Source organism: Coenobita brevimanus, chromosome 60 (genome assembly GCF_032717465.1).
Source record: "Coenobita brevimanus isolate Jiangsu-jjx chromosome 60, ASM3271746v2, whole genome shotgun sequence".
In the NCBI taxonomy this organism is placed as follows: domain Eukaryota; kingdom Metazoa; phylum Arthropoda; class Malacostraca; order Decapoda; family Coenobitidae; genus Coenobita; species Coenobita brevimanus.
In genome coordinates this window covers 9342457-9356580 of record NC_137013.1, presented here as the reverse complement: position 1 = coordinate 9356580, position 14124 = coordinate 9342457, and positions in this window count along the sequence as shown.

Below are 14124 nucleotides of genomic sequence, written 5' to 3'. Positions count from 1 at the left end.
GTATCTGCCCACTGTTTTGTTATTGCAGTGACCTCCCTCTTCTTCAACCAATTTGCTTTGTATAAACACTGCAGGAAGTGGGGATTTCACTGTAGTGGAGAGTGGGTGCTGGAGTTTGTGTATGCATGGGAACGTTTCCTGCAAAGCCCATGCCTGGACCTCTTTGAATAAATCCCAAGCCACCCTCAGTGTTTTTGTCTCCCTCCTGGGTCTCACCTCAACAATAGTGTACTATTGAACGTACTTACCAAGTGTTGGCATCGATGGAGGGAAGAGTTGTACAATATGCAGTGTACCGTACTGTACCCTACAGTACACATAATCCCATGTGGTCTAGTGGCAAATGTCTTCCCCAAAGATTACTTGAGCTCCACCACCTCAGGCTCCATCTCTGCCAAGGGTGATGGAGTAGGTAATGGGAAATGTAGTGGCAGGGGATGTTAGCTGGTGCACCAGTGAGGCTTCTAACTGAGGGGAGACCTCAGGTGCAGACACCACAATTGGTGGGGCTGGTGGTGGTTCCATAACCAATGTGCCTGGCTGAGGTGAAGAAATGACCGTGGTGGTGCGTGGCTGGGGTAAACGACGCCAATGTAAGGAAGTAGAGGGCCAGGGTGACAGAGGCAAGTACAGTCACTCATAGAAGAAACGGACCCCCCATGGCCAGAGCTGCAGTATCTCGTGGCAGTCCGAGTCTGGTAACACTGTAGCCGACGTTTGGGGGGATTGTTAGGGGGTCAGAGGCAGTGTAGGAGGGTGGGAGGCGGGTCTACACGACTTACTGCTCAGATCATGTTTCATTTCGTGATAACTAAATCTAACCCAAGGGGTACGTATAATTAGATATTTATAATCCATGGACTACCATGTCTCAAAATATCGTAGGATAAAAGCAACCTTACTACCAACCTAACATTGCAACTATTTATCCACTTAAAACCTTTAAATTGTCTTTAAGGAGGGTTACATCTTACCCACTCATATCAGTCACACTGACGGCATTATCATTCCACATGTTGTGTAATTTGTGGGTATGATTCAGCAGGAATGTGTAGACAGAGGAAAATAATATCAGTTTACATCTTTAGCTTATTTAAGACTATATCAAATTTACGCACTATAATCCTAATATCGTAGAAGAAAAATATAGTGATCTATTATCCATAAAATATAAATAATGTGAATAATTATCTTCATAGCGGTTCATTATGAACGGCGTCAATTAATGAATACCATATGTTAGGTGTATACAGTATTTGTAACATAGTAAACATAACATAAACAACAAACAAAAAACACGTTACTTCCCCTTACAGCAATATACGATTTACTTTATATTATGAACATTATTAGCATACTGTTATTAGACTCCTGCAGTTATCTAATTATTTAATGTCCAAGCACCTAATATTTCGCCTACTCTCCATTAGCTTGTACGATTGCATGTAACCTACTAGGAACAAAATCTACTAGATGCTTACAATACTTTGGAATGTCTTATATTCTCCCATTCTGCCATGGCATGATTTATGATATTTTCTCTGTTCCTCACATCCCGGATATCCCATGTCCTGACCATCATTGCCCAAACATTTTCTATAACATTGACATCACAACCCTTGCTTGGCCATCCTATAACTTCAAATTCTGGATGTTCTCCAAACCATTGCCTTACCATTTGGCTCATATGACTTGGTGATCTATCATAGACAAATCTAATAGGGGCTGGAGTTGCAATTACCCTCTCACGAATAGACGGTAACATTCCATTCAAAATGTCGACATATTTCGCCGCTGTAAGGTTACCCTCGATGGGTGTGAGATCCCCAAGTCCTCCTGCCCACATCCATCCGTGAAAAGAAATACTACTGCGGCCACTCGTGCACCGCTCCTGAATGTTTTCCTTCGCATATCTTGTGTTTGGTGGTCGCCAACATACACAAGCCTTGGCAGCAGTCGTCAAGAAGGACTTTTCATCCGTCCAAATTACACTGTTCCAAAATTGTGTCATATGCCTCTTGTGTATAACGTCTGGCAAATGCAAGTCATGTAGTCCTGTGTTCCACAGACACTGCTTCCTTTCTAGCAGGGATGGAACAGTAAATGCCTGCCTCATTCACATACCACCTCGTTGTTTCCAGATGGCATGGTAGGTCTAATTCCTGAGTGACGTCAACAGCTGATGTGTGAGACCTTTGTAACACAACATTGACGATGCGTTGATCATCTTCTGGAGCTAAAATTCGTGGACGACCACTTCTAGGGCAGGTACTAAGGGTGCCCTCCTCATCCCAATGCCGTATCCACCTTCTCATGGTGTTTATATTTGATCTTGTTTCCCGGGCAATGGCTTTTATAGACTTGCCAGGGTCTGGAATACCTATAATAGCACCACATTTTGTGATAACTTCGAGTCTATCAGCACGTCCTGTAGGTCTATGTGCTCTTTGGTGGTGCACTCTTCCAGGCTGGTTCATTCTGCAAAATAGCAATGGTTATATACTTAAGTATCTATCCATCTATTTGTAGCTCTGAAGCCTCGCTCCCCGCGGGAACTCCCTCCAAGGGAGTGGGCACAGCAGAAGAGTCTCCATCTCTCCCTGTTCCTCACTCGATAAAGGCCCCCCCCCCCACTCCTCTCACAACTCTCTCCCTCACATACTCCTCCACCCTGTTCACCCAGTTGACTGGCGGTCTGCCCCTGGCACCAGGACCCTCGACTTCACTCCCATACACCTTCTGTGCAAACTCCCCATCTTGCATTCTCTCCACATGCCCAAACTACCTTGGTTTATTACGCTTCGCCCTCTCCACCACCCCACACTCAATGCCAATTCCCGTCTCACTCAACTCACATCTCTCACAGACACTCTCACTCCTCACCCCATCCCATCTTGTCAAGCCACATGACCCTCTAAGATAGCCCATAGCCACTGCTCGTATCCTAGACTGTTGTGCCCTATTCTTAGTCCAGGTCTTGGGTGCATAAGTCAGTGTCGGCATGACTATGGTATTTTTCAATACTGTAAATAGTAATATCAATAAAAGTAATAATAAATACATTAAACCTATTTATTTCATTATGTTGCCCACTAAAATAAGCTGAGACCTTAAATGGTAGTGTAAAGCCATATTAAGAGTAACATAATTATTATTTATTTCTCAGAAGGAAGGACAAGAGCACAAAAGCGCCCGCAAACGAAGCCGTCCCCATAAAGGAAGGGCCACCGGTGGGGAATTTATGGTCCGAGGTGGCCTCGGTTCACTCCCTAATATTTTCAGTAAAGTTTAGTGATGTGCAGTGTGTATGTAAGGGTAGTGCAGATAGTAAATGAAAATGTCTGGGAGAGCACGCTAGATTACTCTGTTTTCATGAAACACTGAATAAGTCCAGCTAAGGCAGACAGATTGGGGCAGGTGTAGCAGAAGTTTTCCAGCACCTCCACACCTCCTTACCTCGCAACGTATGAGATGAGAAGATACTGCCGACCTAGGCACTTCAGCATTTCTCATCGACTTCGACGACTCTCACAGCTCTGAACGAAACCATGGTCGAGTATGCATATGAATGGTTTAGTCACATTAAACATAGTTTGGTTAGATTGTTGATACATGATGTTCCTATTATATATATATTGTATTGCTTAGTGCATATATATTAAACCCCTTAACCGCGGGCCGTCACTTTCATGATGCTTGGGAACAAGGGATCATACAACGGGGCGTCACTTTTGTGATTCTGTGTTATTTTGAATTTGCCTGGGCTTTCAAGTGGTGGCTTGTATCATCTTTCAGTACTGCCAATGTCCAACACTAGTCAGCACTCCTAATCTCATCTGTACTCCCATCCATTGTTGACAATTTAGCCATTTCTACCCGTTCTTGACTCCCCTCCCTACCTCCCCTCCATTACCCTCTCCTCTCGCCTGCCCAGCTGTGCTATGCTAAGTAAATGTTCCCTGGAATTTTCCACTGATTTCATCCATTGAAATAAGCCCTATGCCCTATTCTTATGCAAAATAATATATACAAAAAAGAAATAAGGTAAGTGAGAGTGCCATACACCTGGAATTGGCTAATTATCACCTGACAACACCTCACGTGCACTCGTTCGCTAATTTTCGCTGTTTATTTCCCCTTGAAATATGCCGTATAATCTATTCTCGTAATAAAAATATATATAAGAAAGGAAGGGAGAAGCCTAAGTGATGTTTACATTCACCTGGAACTACCTAATTATTGCAGGCCACCACACTGTATTCTACGCTAAGTAAATCTTCCCTGGAATTTTACACTGATTTCATCCATTGAAATAAGCCCTATGCCCTATTGTTATACCAAATAATATATACAAAAAAGAAATAAGGTAAGTGATAGTGCCATACACTTGAAATGGCCTAATTATCACCTGACAACACCTCATGTGCACTCGTTCGCTAATTTTCGCTGTTTATTTCCCCTTCAAATATCCCATATAATCTATTCTTATAATGAAAATATATAGAAGGAGGGAAGGGAGAAGCCTAAGTGATATTTACATTCACCTGGAACCACCTAATTTATGATGTATTGTCTAGATTTCCTGCCAATCATTTCATAGCTATATATTAGCAGCTCTCATGAGGCTGACGTTGGCAGTAATGCACTTTCCCTAGGTAGGCCACCCCGGCCCATCAGCATCAGTTTACTGTCGTCTTTCAAGGTGAAAGTACGTCGGATTCGCGCCTGCTAGATTCCGCCGCTTTTTAGCCCCATGCAAAGGGCCCTGTGACTTATACACCCTACTAAACTTCGTGTGGAAAGGGGTAAAGGGCTGACAAATGATGGAGAGTGACTACAATTTTTCTGGTGAGTAAAACAGTGCAAGTGGAATTGTAAATAATGTGTAAATAATGTGTAAACAGCAAGTGAAAGCAGTGAATGTAAATATAAGTGAAGAGTGGAAAATAGTTTTATAAGTTACTGCAAGTGACAATGCCTAACACAGTGTAAATAAGATAGAAATGTAAATAATGTAAATAAAATAGAGAACGTAAATAGAAATGTAAATGAGTAGTATTATAAGAATACGAGTATATATACTAGGAGTAATAAAAGTGAAAGTTTCACTTTAGCATGTGTGAATACTATGAGTTATGAAAGTGAAGGTGAAACTAACATTCACTCAACGCTAGTATACAGGACGAGAAAGTGAATGCTACGTATTTTACTGAAAGAAATTGAATGCCTACAATGACAATAAACTACTATTACTGAAGGAAACTTATTGATAAAGACTGTAGATATATATAAGTGTTATATAGTAATAGAAATAGAAACTGTGAGTGTTTTTATGAATAATAAATGACAGAACACCAGTGGTGAACGATGTCAAGTGGGAAGGTCATACGCCCTCGTAATTTTCATTGCTTTCACAGTGTTTTGTTTTTTGGAGTATGGATTCCAAACTATTTGAGAATCATAGAATAGTGTTTCTAGTGATAATATCAGGCTGTGGTAATCATATTACGGGTTGTCGGGAAGTGTAAAGTGGAGACTTCGTTACCAAACTTCTGAGGTCTCCACAAGTCCTACGGTACTCGACGAAGGCTCAACAAACACCGCAGGAGAAAGCTGAAGGTATGTGCCATAAGCATATTTGATTTTAATATTCTAGGACTAATAACTGATTTTTGGCAAATATTTTTAGAGAGTCTGTCAGAGCGCGAATATGCCCGCGGGAGCCGCAAGTCAAAGCAAAACAAGCCCGCGGTTAAGGAGTTAATATAATATACCATTTGAAATAATCTTCCAATGATGGCATGCCAAGAGTTTCAAGTGAGCTATCACCAGGCCTACAAGTAGCCCACTTAACTCTCATATCGGTGTGGATCATAGGGATTTGACGTTCATATCTTATCGGAGTATATGTAAGTTGTTCTCAGATAAGTGGAGTTACAACAGTCTTTAATTACAAATGTTAATGTAATGTTATTTATTTAGCTATGATCCCCTCTTGTGTTCGATTATGTATTACATGAAATGAAACATGATCTGAGCAGTAAGTCGTGTAGACCCGCCTCCCACCCTCCTACACCGCCTCTGACCCCCTAACAATCCCCCCAACGTCGGCCACAGTGTTACCAGACTCGGACTGCCACGATATACTGCAGCTCTGGCCAGGGGGGGGAAGTCCGTTTCTTTTATAAGTGACTGTACTGTACATCCTGTATGTGGCAGTATTCAAATATTTAGAAAAAAATATTATAAGAAAAATAATATTGTCAAGAGGTAGAGAAAAAAATTCTGAGTTCAATGGTATATAACACAATATACCAACAAAAAAAATATCTCTGACACAGGTCCGTGAAGTAATAAATATTTCCATGCAGTGGTGCCAGGCGAACGATGTATTATGGTTGCACTGTGTCGTCAGTGTCAATCATGCAATTAGATAAGGTGTAAATCAGCTTCTGAACCATCACTGTCATCATCTTACAACGTATCACTATCATCACTACACTCATCCAGAGAATTCATCCAATATTTGCTTGGGCTACTGCTAGCTGCGGCATGGAGAAGATTTCGTACCGTTACCTTCGGCATTTTGTAGGTAGCTGAGCTGAGCTCTGTTCCTTGTAAAAATGCATAATCTATGTATGGCAATATTCTATTGGGTGCCATGGGTTACTAGCTGATTTATTTCGTGCTATTTCTCACGGCGGAAGTTTTGAAAGAAAGAAATCATATATCATACAGCCGCAGTCAGACCCATTTGGACTCAGATATCATATATGATACAGCTGCAGTCAGTGGGTTAATAACTATGCTGTAATGACTAAGAATGTATAACTGTTGGCCGCTCACTCCCATGAGCCCCCCTTCCCCCTACATTGTGCCACTTGTGGGAGAACTTGCCCTCTGTTTGTGAACCACAGCTCAACCTGTATCGTGGTTCACGTTACAAGGCAAAGAGAATTATATAGCTCTGACGTTATAAATAGTATAATGCACAGCCCATTATCCCAAACAATCACATAACATTTATTAGCCTATATTATAGCATAAAACAATGGCCATATAATATAATTCAGAGGATGAAGCTTAGCGATTCGAAAAATTGTTGGGTATGTGCACACGAACACAGACACATGAGCGTGCGCTGTTGCCACGTTAGCCAAATCCCGCAACCAGGTGGTCCAGTCGGAACTACTTTGAGTGTACCTGTACCCTGGCAGAAGGAGAGGCAGCTCGCAGCCACAGGGAGTGAAAGTTACCATCATTTAATGGTATTTTTTTTTACTAAATTGCCAACATCACAAGGCCTCAAATACACATTCCTGGGATAAAGGAAGGATGGGAGGAGACAGTGGTATACATGACTCAATTTAGCTGCAGTGGCATTTAAGGCTTTGGCTACTAACCTCACCAATTATGAACAGATTCCCAGAATTAAAGTCATTCTCTCTATAATGACGTTTTTATGCCTTTCGAGTACATCGTGAAAGTATTATCAGATTTCGCAGTACAGGGAATTACCAATGAAATTGTCCTTGTATCATTTCATCGAGTCTTTGTTTTTTATCTTCAATTTTGTCTCTCGTTTTCTGTCTTTGAAACATCAAGTATGAGCCTCTGCATCCTAAGTATACTCAGGCATGTCTTTTGTCTTTCATAATTGCAAGCATCACCCAAAGCAGAGGCATTGCTGCCAAACGAGTGATAATGAAGCTAGAGCTGTCTTGTGACTGAAAATTCACTGGCGCTTGTTACGTTTATTTATGCCAAATAATACCACTACCTGCAACACAATGATCAGCTAAAAAGATCATCATGGATAATTGACATGAGTGAGTTAGTCAGGTGTGCGTTCAACAGGTACATGTTTCTGAGCAGCTTACTGTACCAGATCTTGTGAAATGTTGATGTGCCAAATATCAGTGCTTGAAGTATTATACAATGTGTATAGAACTGTTTCTGACAAGCAAGAGGAGGCACATCTGCTCTGTCTGATGTCATGACTCCAGCTGAACTAAGTGATCGGACCTCCCTGTGGGAACAGCAATATACTCGGTTATACTTCATGCATGTGGTGGTAGGTGCTGGCGACCATCGTCCATTCCCTTGATGTAGTACTGCCTAATTCTTTTACTTTCATAACTCGTTTTCTGTGTCTGCCCTCATCTTTTCCTATTTTCTTTGTCCTTCTTGTTACTTTTCCAATTCCCTTTGTCATTCCTTTACTTTTCCTATTCTTCCTTTCACTTCAAGTGGCTGTACACTGAATGATAAGCCTACTGGTTTCCTGTAATCCAGATAATTATTTATGAAGCTGGGTGGTAACCATATAATAAGAAAACGGGGTAATGTCCAGTTTACTGTGGTGCCTCTTAGCTGGATGGAGACGCAACTGAAGAATACATTCAGGAACCAAACCTCCACACTCTTGCAACTCACTTAAGTGAGGTACTGACTACCTCACTACACCGGATGGCACGGCAAAGGCGACTGCTTGCCTGTGGTTTATGAGTCTGCTCGAAAAGGCTGACCGTAGTTGCTCAACAACAACAACAACAACAATCTCATTTGTGTGACTCAGCACTTGTACTGAGGAGGCAGAAAGGTTCTGTGACTTGTATACTTGGATATGTTTATGAAAAAATATGTTTAATTATGTACGTAGCTTTTTACTTTTTAGGAGAAAGTTATAATTATAGTATCCTGGTGTCGGTAGACTGTGACAAGGAATCACTCATTGCAGATTTTGATCTTTTTATACTCCATTCGAGTCTTCATTTTATTTTTAATGACGCCACTTTGACTATCTTTTTGCTATCTTAAAACAGTTTCATTGAGATTATTATTATTATTATTATTATTATTATTATTATTATTATTTTATCTCAGGGAGTTAGATATAGCTTTCATAACCCACTGAATTTAATGACATAGTTCTAATTCTATTATCTCCAGATAATAACACGTATTTATGAAGAAACCTTTCTAAATGAAGAGGTATACAGACCCCGTTCAGTCCTTCACAACTAAGGTGCTCTCCAAAGCTGAATAAAATCGTCTGACAGGAGCAACAACAAACAACAAAATGCCACAGAAGCAATCAAGCAGTTTCAGTTCTGTTATATATCCATCCTTGGTTCACACTCCTTAAAGCCCCTGTCACGTCACAGGACGGGGTTACAACGGGGCCACAACAGAAAGTAGGGCAAAATCATGCAATGGTCGTGAGACTCTCCTCTGATATTTGGGTGTTCTGTGACGAAAAATAGCATCGTAGAGGCCTGTCACGAGGTTTTGGTCCAGACCAAAATCAAAATTTTGTCATGGGATTATTTTCGCTCGTGGCCATGTCGTAGTATAATCGTACGACTGTCCTACAACATGCGTACGATTGTTGTATGATTTTAGGATCTTCCAAGGCCCTCAAAATCGTACGATAATTGTACGCATGTCGTAGGACAGTCTTACGATTATTGCAGGATAATCCTACGAACATCACAAGACAAAAATGTCATTGTGCAACAGTTGCCAAACAGTCGTGAGATTGCAGGACATCTACCTTCCCAGCTATAAATGCAAGGATTGTCTGGATCCAGACAAATTGCTCCTTGAAGACGTCGAAGAGTACATATTACTTCACGTTGCTGTCAACCTTGCTGAAGTGCAGGACGGCCATACTTTCAGAGGGCCTATGACTGTTGTGGTTGAGGGCTGAGTTGTAGAGGCTGGAAGAGAGGCACGCAGTTATTATGTGGACTGCCATGAGGCTGCGACATAGAAGAAACCAGAGAAGGCAGTGACGGTGGTGGGTTAGGCCATAGATACAGAGGCATTGGCTCTTTGGCCAGTAAGACACGTTGATGAGGGAGTCACATGGAGAGCCTGCAATGTTCTGGGAGCTCCTAGACCGCCTCACTCTGCATATACAAAAGTCTGAAATGTAAGTATTTTTATATGCAGTCATTCCATATAATTCTCTGAAATGTGCAATTAATATTAGCACTACCAATTTCCACAACTTTACATTTGCTTAAATGCCATGTTCACATTTTATCTTTGCAGACAGAACTTCACTGAAGCCTGGACTTAAGCTGGCTATAACTTTGCGGTACATGGCATCAGGAGACAGCTATAGGCCCTTGTCATACAGTTTCCATATCCCACACAATACTATTGCACTGTTCGTCCATGAAGTGGACGAACAGTGCCATTGTAGAGGAATACCGCAAGGAGATCTTTGCCTTCCCACAGACAGCTAACAGATGGAGAGAGATTGTGGAGAGGTTTGGGACTCACTGGCATTTCCACCACACTTGTGAGGCCTTGGATGGCAAGCATGTCACCATCTGCCAGCTCAAGGAGGCAGGGGCTAGGTACTACAATTACAAAGGTTACTTCAGTATAATACTGCTTGCCCTTGTCGATGCCGATTACAGATTCCTTTGGGCTGATGTTGGCTTCCCAGGGTCCATGTCTGACTGCAAAGTGTTCAACCACTAGGGGCCTCTGTGAGTATCTCTTGAGTCAGGCGACATCAGATTTCCAGTCCCTTCACCGCTCCTGCATTACGACTGTGAATGCCATACTTTATCCTGGGTCACAGTGTGTTTCCCCTTCGCACATGGTTGATGAAGCTGTTCTCCAACAAGAATCAGATTGACGAGGAGAGGACCCTCAACTATCACCTGTCCAGGGCATGTCACGTTGTTGAGAACACCTTCGGCATCTTGGCCAGTCACTGGCTTTGTCTCCTGACCACTATGCAACAAGAGCCCAAGTGTGTGGAGATCATCACCAGCACTGCCATGTGTCTCCACAACTATCACCTGTCCAGGGCATGTCACATTGTTCAGAATGCCTTCGGCATCTTGGCCAGTCACTGGCATTGTCTCCTGACCACTATGCAACAAGAGCCCAAGTGTATGGAGATCATCACCAGCACTGCCATGTGTCTCCACAATATCATGTTCATTCGGTACCCAGTGTTACAGAATCAGGACCTGGACCAAGATGGACCAAATGGACAAGTGATCCCTGGGACTTGGAGAGGTGGTGCAGTGCTCAGTGAGATGGTGAACGTCAAGGGGGGGGGGGAGTGGCCAACCACGAGAGAAAACATGTACGAGACTACCTGAGTAGGTACTTCAATAGCCCTGTGGCTGCTGCTCACATTACTATTTGTCTCATGAAAATGACATATATGGGCATAATAAATTGACAGTTTATTGATCATTCATTCATCATCCAATCCTATATTTGTTATGAGTCCATATTATAATTACAAATCATAATAGATATAATAGATAAATAGATAGATAGACAGCTCCATGCGAGCCTGGGAAAGGGAAATGATCTTGCAAGTTAACTGAGGAAATGTCAACGACAGATAGGAAGTAGCAATGTCAGGAGATGATGTAGGTAGTGTGTCAGCGAGAAAGCAGGGGAACAAAGCCTAGTGACATACACACATACTCACACACAGGTTTCTGGAACTTTCCAACCACAGTGTAACACACGTGACACGACCCCTGTTTCACCAGAATTTAGGAAAGAGAGCTCAGAAGGTGGCTAGCGATTGAACTGACAGGTAGTGGAGAGAGTGAACAAGAAAGAGGGGCTCAACTAGACTTACTTATTATATTGTCACTGTAAGACATACCCTGCTCAACTTAGATTTCTCTGAAGATAATAAATGAAGATCAACTCCTTGTATTCATCTTTAATTCCTACTACAAGAAATCGAGAGTGACAACTAAACAACAAACCTTCTCTACAAGTAACTACAAAGTCTTTTTGTGACATTTGGTGGCAGCGGTGGGATACGAACCTCGTCTACGAATCAACAGTGAATTCCTACAAAATACAGCCTACAATGCAAATAGCCTACAATTCTACAAAGCAACTCTATAATCTTCACGTAAATTCAAGCAGCAGCAAGAAGAATGAAAAACAAAGCAAGTAAAGAAGAGGAAACACCAAAGCAACAAGCAAACAAACCCCTACCACGCTCTCCTGACTACCTCCATCGCTGACGCAGAGGTCAAGACACGTAGCAAAACACCAAAGCCACATTTATAATGCAACTTACTCACCTTTCTTCACCCAGCTTACGCATTGCTACTCAGTATTCACCACAGCTACCAGTGTGGTAAGCCGACATCACCATGTGCTGAGATGACTTCACAACGCAAGTTTGCCACGCCAAGCAACGTGTGACTGACACCAGGCACTTCTCATCCACTACTCATTACTCATTATTCACATAGCTCCTACTCATACTCATTTATTTCCACAGTATTGAGTTGGAAATTCAACGTTCTATGCTGAGGTTTGCCTGTGACAGCTGTTAACCACTACAAGCACCAGGCCATGGAATTTCCTGAGTAATATCATCCATCAACACAGCACTAGAATTATCAAGAGATCTTCAATCAACCCTGCATTTTTCTTCCGAGATCGACTTTTGTATCGACACACCTCTATGATCTGTATCAAGTGGGTAAAATTATACTTACTCATTTCTTCTCAGTGTTAAAATTAGCTATATTCAACTTCTTTACTTATTTCCATATATATATACTTATACACTCACTATCTATCATTTATTTCAACTTATTTACGCATCTATTTTGTTAGGACATAAATAAACAAAAGGTGTATTTCATAACACCATATCTTAATGACAGGAATATTTTCGCGACCACTTACGTTAATACCAGATGACACATAATTAGCCACAACAACAGACTCACAATTAGGAGAGCACCAAGGCAACACACCCCTTGTACAAACCTCACTACAAATTAAAGACCAAGAATCAAAATACGGCAGTTCCAGATGATGAGTGGGAAACCCCCTCTGACGTAGCAAGTGAGGACTTTGTCGCTGACTTGTACACATATGCCAATACACTTAACAGGGTTCACCGTTCCGGCCGAATATATTCCACCATTCCCTCACACAATGATAAACAAGTCCAAGTTAAATTAACAGAGCAAACAGTGAAAATGAATCACCAAACAAATACCGCGGATCTAACAACCCCACCCCATGTGTACATGTACCATGAAGATAAAACTGCCCCAAAATTCTCTGGCACAGTAAATGATTGCATTGATGTAATTTCATTAGTTAGTCAGTGCGAACAAATGTTCATCAAACGCCACATACTCGATGAACAAGAGAAAATTGCCATTTTTTCATCTTGCATTAGCCAGGAAAGATGTCCAGCAAGCAATTTATTGCGATCGGACAAGCTCCTTAAAGCTAGGACATATGATGAATTTAAAACTGAATTTTTGAAGAAATTTTCTGGAGGTATGAACTTCTTGCCAGGTATAATTCCAGAATTACATAAGATTGTAGATCTTGTAAGGGAGCACACTACAAACCATGTGCTCAGTGAAATAACTGCTGATGTCTCCACAATCAAAAGAACATTGTTAGTTACTTTGGAAAACTCAAATTGGATAACAGATGATGGAAAGGTGTCCCCAGACCTCGTCGTGGACATCATTGGTTATGTAGCTGCCTTGTGTAAATTACATGATAGGACCCTTAAGATCGCCAAGACAATCGTGTACACCCCAGGCATGTGCTTACTAGACTTAATGAACGAGGTAGAGATGCAGTGCAGTAAAGCAGGTATGGTCGACACACCCGCACATTCTAGTAGAATGAGAATACCGGAGACAGTATCAGCTGTGAAAACATCTACACCGACCCCAAACAGAGAACAAAATCGATCGCGACCCAAAAGCAGGCAGAGCAAACAACCAAACGTGACGAGGGCTCGATCACAGACACCAGGCTACAGGCAGTTTCATAAGTTTTCGCGCAGCCCGAGCAAGTCTCGCGCCATAAACACTACTACTTATGGGAAGTCACCTCGTAGGTCACAGTCAAGGGATAGGTCCATTCTATGTCATTATTGTGCAAAACCAGGACACACAAGGTATGAATGCTTTATCAAAGCAAAAGAGGATAGACAAAAGACACAAGGATTTGGTCCTTACTGTAGGCATCATAGATACCAAGGGCACTGGACCAGTAACTGCAAAACAGTAGAAAAAATTGTGTCTATGTTCAAATCGGAGGAAGACCAAGTCATGACAAAAAACGAACAAA